We start from the raw sequence: 8,107 nt of genomic DNA, 5'->3' as shown, positions 1-8,107 counted from the left end.
CTGATATTGTAGCCTGCCACTATGCGACATCTCTCAATTGTAGACTTTTGACTGACTGTCTTTGGTTTTCTAAGTATAAGATCATATCATCAGCAAATAAGGATAGTTTTACTTCTTCCTTACAAATTTGGATGATTTTGATTTCCCTTTCTTGCCTTATTGCCCTAGCTAGGACTTCCAATACAATGTTGAAAGAAGTAGTAACAAAAGGGCATTCTTGTCTGGTTCCTGTTGGCAAGGAGAATGGTTTCAGTCTCTTCACTGAGAATAGTGATGGCTGTTGGTTTTGCATTCAAACCAAAACCAAACACACTGCTGTTGAGTTGGACCCAACTCATAGCAACCCCTTCTTTAGTTTCCTAGGCAATATCACTATGGAAGTATATTGCCCAACTTTCCTTCTGAGGAGTGGCTGGTGGGTTCGAACAACCAGCCTTCTGGTTAGCAGTCAAATGCCTTAGACACTACACCATCATATAAATGCCCTTTATTATGTTGAGGAATGTCCTTTCTATTTTGCCGAGAGTTTTGATCAGGAATGGGTGTTTGGGGTTTTGATCAGAAAATGCCTTTTCTGCATTGATTGCTATGATCATGTGTTTTTCTTTCCTTTGTTTTATTTATGTGGTGGATGATATTGATTTTTTTTTTTGTTTAATGTTGAGCCATCCTTGCATACTTGATATGAACTCCACCTGGTCATAATGAATTATTTTTTGATGTGTTGTTGGAGCCTATTGACTAGGATTTTTTTAAAAGATTTTTGCATCTATATCCATGAGGGATATTGGTCTTAGTTTTCCTTTTGAGTGAAGTCTGCCTGGTTTTGGTATCAAGGTTATGCTTGCTTCATAAAATGAATTTGGGAGGAATATGTCCTTTTCTATGTTTTGGAATAGTATGAGTAGGATTGATGTCAGTTCTTCTCTGAATGTTTGGTAGAATTCTCTGGTGAAGCCATCTAGGCCAGGACTTTTTTTTATTAGTAATATTTTGATGACTTGTTCAATTTCTTCTTTTGTTATATGTCTGTTAAACTTTTCCACCTCAGTCTGTGTTAGTTTAGATACGTAGTGTGTTCTATATGCCTAAGGTATTTGACTGTTAACCAGAAGGCTGGCTGTTCAAACCCACCAGCCACTGCTCAGAAGGAAGAGGGCGCAATCTACTTCCCTAGTGATACTGCCTCGGAAACCCAAGGAGGGGTTGCTATGTGTTGGATCTGACTAGACATTAGTGAGTTTATCCATTTCTTCCAGATTTTCAAATTTATTGGTGTACAGTTCATGCTATGCTGATATTATCCTTTTTATTTCAGTTGCCTCTGCTGTGATGTCACCTGTTTCATTTCTTATTCAAATTGTTTGTATTCTCTTCCTCTTTTCCTTCATTAAATTTGCGAGTGGTTTGCAAATTTTATTAATCTTTTCGAAAAACCAACTTCTAGTCTTGTTGATTGTTTCTATTGTCTTTCTGTTTTCTGTTTCATTTATTTCTTCTTGAATATTATTTCCTTTCTTCTGGTGACTGTAGGTTTTCTTGCTGTTCTTTTTCGAATTGTTGGAGATGTTTGTTTAAAGTGTTGATTTTGACTCTTTCTTCTTTTTTGATATGTGTATTTATTGCTATAAATAGACTTCTTATAATTGTTTTTGTTGTATCCCAAAGATGTTGGTATATTGTGTTTTTATTCTTTTTCATTCAAGGAATTATTTAATATCAATTTTTATTTCTTCTGTTACCCAGTCATTCTTAAGGAGGATGATGTTCAATGTCCATGTGTTTGCTCTTTTTCCATTGATCTTCCTATTGTTAATTTCTAATTTGATAGCATTGTGATCTGAGAAGACACTTTGCAGTGTTTCAATGTTTTTAAATTTATTAAGGCTTGCTTTATAGACTAACATGGTTTATTATGGAGAATGTTCCATGTGTACTGGAAAATAATGTATATTGTTTGAAGAAGTGCTCTATAGATGTCTATAAGATCAATTTGGTGGATTGTATTATTTAGCTCTTCTGTGTCTTTGTTGAGTTTCTTTTCAGCTGTTCTATGCTTCATTGAAAGTGGAGTTTTAAAGTCTCCTTCTATGACTGTGGAATCTTCTATTTGCCTTTTCATTTTTGTTAAAGTCTGATTTATGTATTTTGGGGCTCTTTCATTGGGTCCATAGATGTTTATTATGGTTATATCTTCTTGTTAAATTGATCTTTAATTATCATATAACGTCCTTCCTTGTATCTTATGGTGATTTTTACATTAAAGTCAATTTTATCAGAAATTAATATGGCCACTCTAGCTCTTGTTTGGTTGCCACTTGCTTGATATATCTTTTTCCTACCTTTGCTTTTTAGTGTATTTTGTCTTTGTCTCTAAGGTGTGTCTCTTGTAGACAGCATATTGATGTGCTATGTTTTCTTATCCAGTCTGCAAGTCTCTGGCCCTTGAATGATGCACTTAATCCATTGACATTCACTGTAATTGTTGACAAATATTAATTGGTTGCTGTAATTTTGTTATGTGATTTTTTCATAGTGTTCCTGGTTTCTTTGTTCCATGTAATTTTTTGTGCTGAGCTTATTATTTTTATGAATCTAATTATTTCATTTGTTGCTATTGTTTTAGTATTTGCTAAATATTTGTGCTTATCCTCTTTTTTATTGTGATGTAAAGGCTTTTAATTTTTCTTTGAGGTTATCCTGTGTTTTATTGTTTTCTGCCCTAGTTTAGAGCAGTCCTATCTTGCAACTCTCTTGACTTCCTCACCATTTAGAAGTTCTACAACTACACTATTTCCTCCCTCTTTTTGGTTTGTAGTTGTTCTCATTTGCCAATTGATGTCTCTGGTTCTCTGTTCACAATCTTGTAAGCTTATTTTACTTTGGATAATTCCATAATTTGAAAATCAGATGGTGTAGTTCCTAAGGCATTTGACTGCTAACCAGAAGGCTTACAGTTAAAACCCACCAGCCACTCCTTGGAAGGAAGTTTGGGCAATCTACTTCTATAGTGATACCACCTTGGAAATACAATGAGGGGTCCCTATGAGTCAGATCAGACTCATGGCAGTGAGGTTATTTATTATTATTATTATTATTATTATTTTGGTTTAGAAGAAATGGACAGATTTGTAGAAACACACTACATACTAGACTAACACAGACTAAGGTAGAAATGTTGAACAAACCCATAACAAAAGAAGAAATTTAACAGATAATTAAAAAGAAAAAATACCAACAACAACAACAACAAAATCCCTGGCCTTGATGGTTTCACATGAGAATTCTACCAATAGATTGGAGAACAGCTAATGCTTATCTTACTCAAACTATGCTTTAACATAGAAAAGAATGGAATCCTTCAAAATTCATATTATGAAGCAAGCATAATCTTGATAACAAAACCAGGTAAAGACATCACTCAAAAGGAAAACTACAGACCAATATCCCTCATGAATATAGATAAAAAAATCTTCAACAAAATCCTAGCCAATAGACTACAAAAATCTTGAAAAACAGTACATTATGATCAAGTGGGGCTCATATCAGGTATGCAAGGATGGTTCAACATTAGAAAAACAATCAATGTCATTCACCACATAAATAAAACAAAGGAAAAGAACACATGATCATATCCATATCAATCAATGCAGAAAAGGCATTTGATAAAATTCAACACCAATTGCTGACAAAAACTCTCAGCAAAATAGGAATAGAAGGGACATTCTTCAACATAATAAAAGGCATATATGCAAAACCAACAGCCAACATTATTCTCAATTGAGAGAGGCTGACACCATTCCCCTTGCAAACAGGAATGAGACAAGACAAGGATGCCCTCTATCACCACTTCTATTCAACATTGTATCGAAGTCCTAAAAAAAAAAAAAAAAAAACCTCACTACCATCAAATCAATTCAACTCATAGTGACCCCTCCTTGGATTTCTGAAGAAATATCTCTACAGAAGTAGATTGCCCAATCCTCCTTCAAAAGAGTGGCTGGTGGGTTTGAACTTCCATCCTTCTGGTTAACAGTCTTAGTGCCTTAGTCACTTTGCCACCAGAGCTCAGTAAGGCAAGGAAGGGAAATCAAAGGCATCCAGATTTGTAAGGAAGAAGTAAAACTATCCCTATTTGCTGATGATATAATTCTATACATAGATAACCCAAGAGACTTAGCAAAGAAAAAAAAAAAAAAGAGAAAAGAAAAAGAAAACTAATTGAGAGATTTAGTATAGTGGCAGGATACAAGGTCAACATACACAAATCATTTGGATTCTTCTACACCAACAAAGAGATTGCTGAGAAAGAAATAAAGAAATCAATATAATTTACAAAAGCTACAAATAAAGAAAATAAAATACTTAGGAATAAATTTAACCATGGACACAAAGAAAATGACAAAAGACTACAAAAATACAAAACACTACTGTACAAAGAAAACTACATAATACTACTTCAAGAAACCATAAGCTATCTACATAAATGGAAGAAAATACCGTACTTGTGGATGGTAAGATTGAACATTGTGAAATGTCAGTTCTATCCATAGTAATCTATACATTCAATGAAATCCCAATCCAGATCCCATCAAAATTCTTTAAGGATAGGGAAAAATCAATTACTAATTTGATATGGAAAATAAAGAGATCCCAGATAAGTAAAGCACTATTGAAGAAGAAAAAGCAAGAGGTCTCACACTCTTGGATTTCAAAACCTGCTATTCATCCACAGTAGTCAGAACTGCCTGGTATTGGTACAATGACAGACACATAGACCAATAGAATAGAATCAAGAACTCAGAAATAGATCCATTTACCTATGGTCAGCTGATCATTGACAAAAGGCTGAAATTTTTTAAATGAGGCAGAGATTGTCAGTTTAATAAACAGTGCTGGCAAAACTGGATATCCATTTGCAGAAAAAACAAAACAAGATCTTTACCTCACACCATACACAAAAACTAACTCCAGATGAATCAAAGACTTAAATGTGAAACCTAAAATTATAAAATCCATCAAGGAAAAACTAGGGACAAATTGGTGGTGTAGTGCCTAAGGGAGTTCACTGCTAATCAGAAGACTGGTTGTTCAAACCCACCAGCCACTCCTCAGAAGGAAGATTGGGCAGTGAGTTGTTTTTTTTTTTTTTTTTTTAGTTTAATATATGGCATAAATAGACTATCAAGCAGAACTCAAAATGCACAAATCACAAAAGATAAACTAGGTTAATGGGACCTTCTCAAAATTAAATTTTTATGTGCTTCCATAGACTTCTCCAAAAGAGCCAAAGAGAACCTAAAGATTGGGAAAAAAAAAAATATTTGGCTATGACAAATCTGACAAGGGACTTATCTCTAAAATTTATAGAAAACTCCAACTCTTCAACAACAAATCTTCCAATAATTATTTAAAAAATGAGCAGAAGATATGAATAGACACTTCATCAAAGAGGATATTCAGGTGGCCAACTATCACATGAAGAAATGTTCACAATATTTAGCCATTAGAGAGAAGAGCTCTGGTAGCATAATGTCTAAGGCACTTGACTGCTAACTAGAAGACTGGCAGTTCAAACCCACCAGCCACTCCTCAGAAGGAAGGCTGGGCAATCTACTTCTGTAGTGATATCTCCTCAGAAACCCAAGGAGGGGTGGCTATGAGTCATGTCCGACTCCATGGACATAACAACAACAACAACAGAGAGATGTAAATCAAAACAATGATAAGATACCATCTTACCCTGGCACTAATGGGAAAGTTCAACAAAACAGAAAATAAAAAATGCTGGCGAGGATGTGGTTAGATTGGGAGTCTCATACACTGCTGGTGGGAGTGTCAAATGATACAACCAGTGTGGAAAGCAGTATTGTGACTCCTTAAAAAGTTGGAAATAGAAATAACATTTGATCTAGCAATTCCATTACTAGGTATATATCCTAAAGAAGTGAGAGAAAGAAGAAGAATAGATATATGCACATCCATGTTCATTGCAGCACTATTTATAATAGCCAAAAGATAGAAACAAGCTAGGTTCTCATTAACAGAAGAATGGTTTACCAAACTATGCTATGTAAAAACAGTGGAATGCTATGCAACCCTAAAGAATAAAGTAGAATCTGCAAAATAATGCATAATGTGGATGAACGTGGAGAACTTTATGTTGTGAAATAAGTCAATCACAGAACAAATATCATATTAGTCCATTTTTGTAAAAACGTAAAAAAGGTTTCTATATGGGAGGAAATTTCCTTTGTTAGAGATAAATATTGATTTGGGTGAAGAGAAGGGCAATGTACCAAATGTGAGTGATCAACACAGTGAAATTGAGGAAGAGGAAGACATAGAGAGGTGCATGGGAACTGCAGACAAAAAAGATGAAGGCTTTGCACATCCATTATTGCTTTGTCAGTGATGGTAAACATTGATCTATGGGTGGACAGGCTGAACAATTAGGTATGTCTATGCAGAGGGGACTGTGCCCATGAGATTGTAGAGGTTTGGCAGACAATGTTCCTACAAGTGTATTTGTGTGTTGTGTAAGAATATCCAGGTACATAGTAGCTTGGACAAGGGACTAGGCTGTAGTCACTTCTTGGCCACAGCCAGCTGCCCAGAGGGAGTGAGTATTTTGACCTTTGGGCTCAGGACCATGGTTGCAGGGGACATCAAACAATTGGCATAACATACCACACAAAAACATTGTTCCACATCCTACTTTGAAGAGTAGTGACTGGGAGCATAAAAACTTGCAAGCAGCCATCTAGATTCAATAATGGGTCTCTCTTCATCCAGAGCAAAGAAGAATGAAGAAAAGCAAAGACACTTGAAAACAAATAGTCCAAGTGACTGACGCACCATGCAATTCTCAGCCTATATGACTATAAGACCAGAAGAGCTAGATGATTCCCGGCTACCATTGTCAGCCACTTGGAGTGGGATCTATGTAGGAGATTCTGGTTATTAGAGTGGGATAACAATGTGGAACAAAACTCAAAATCATAAATAAAATATTAAAGAGACCAGGTTTGCTGGTCTGATAGAGCCTGGTGGAACCCCTGAGACTATGGCCCCTAACTGCCCTTCAGGTCTGGAATCAAACCCACTCCTGTGGCTGTCAGCCAAACAAAAGGTATGCATATGAGCTGAATATTTATAATAGGTAGATATACTCCTTGGAGAGATCAATCATGGGAGAATAGAAGGGCAATGTGTGCACGGGGGGGGGGTGGCGGCGAGAGTGCATGGGAGAGAAGGACACAGGAAAGAGGTGACTATGGAGAGGAAGTGGGAGGAGAGCCTTTGCATAGTGGGAAATTGAAGTCAATGTCATGACAAAGTGTATGTGAACTGCTTTATGGAAGATTAATTTGCTTTGTAAACTTTCACCCAAATGACAATAAGATTAAAAAAAACCCACTAGATCTATAATCTTAAGTAGAATAATATTCTCTATTTATGTTTTTTTAAAACAAAGATCTGTTTATAGTTTTGAAAGTTAATATTAAAGGTAAAATTTATAATTATTCAGGAGAAAAATTACTCATATTGACTTTAAACAATATGGCCACCAAATGTTTGCTTCTAGGCCTTTTGGCTAAGATCAAGTGTAGTATCTGTTCTTAGCAGTTTAATATCTGATATGTCATATATCCAAGGATAATATATTAAATGGGTTTTTGGAGCTAGGAGATGGAATAGGAGCTTGCTCCATCCACTTCGGATCTAGGTGAGGAGAGGGAACCCAGGCCATGCCCCACAAGTGTCAAGGCAGGAAAGCAGGGAAAGAATGGAAAAGGCAAAGGGAACTAGAGCAGATCTAGGAGTCAGCCACAGGGATTCATGTGAAGAGAGGGAACCCTGGACATACTCCACAAGCGGCAAAGTGGAAAAGTAGGAAAAAGATAAAAAATACCAAGGGAACTGGAACAGACCAAGGAGTCAGCTGCAGGGATCCATGTAAGGATGGTTGGAGAGGTTTCCAACAGCTAAGGGAGAGAAACTGTTCTGTCGGTTTGTCCTACTGTGGTGATGTGTTGCTGTGAGTCTTGTGGCTGTGCCACTGGTGTTTCAAACCCAGTGGGGTACACATGGTACACAGGTATCA

General features: G+C 36.1%; 1 pseudogene; it reads left to right on the top strand.

Annotated features, from left to right (window-relative positions):
* Positions 1 to 7,577: 7,577 nt before the first annotated feature.
* On the top strand, positions 7,578 to 7,748 carry LOC122150313 (annotated as a pseudogene).
* Positions 7,749 to 8,107: the final 359 nt, after the last annotated feature.

This window comes from Orycteropus afer, unplaced genomic scaffold (genome assembly GCF_000298275.1).
Source record: "Orycteropus afer afer isolate SDZICR_OR568_19922 unplaced genomic scaffold, OryAfe1.0 scaffold00119, whole genome shotgun sequence".
Taxonomy (NCBI): Eukaryota; Metazoa; Chordata; class Mammalia; order Tubulidentata; family Orycteropodidae; genus Orycteropus; species Orycteropus afer.
This window is presented reverse-complemented; position numbering and strand designations above follow the sequence as displayed.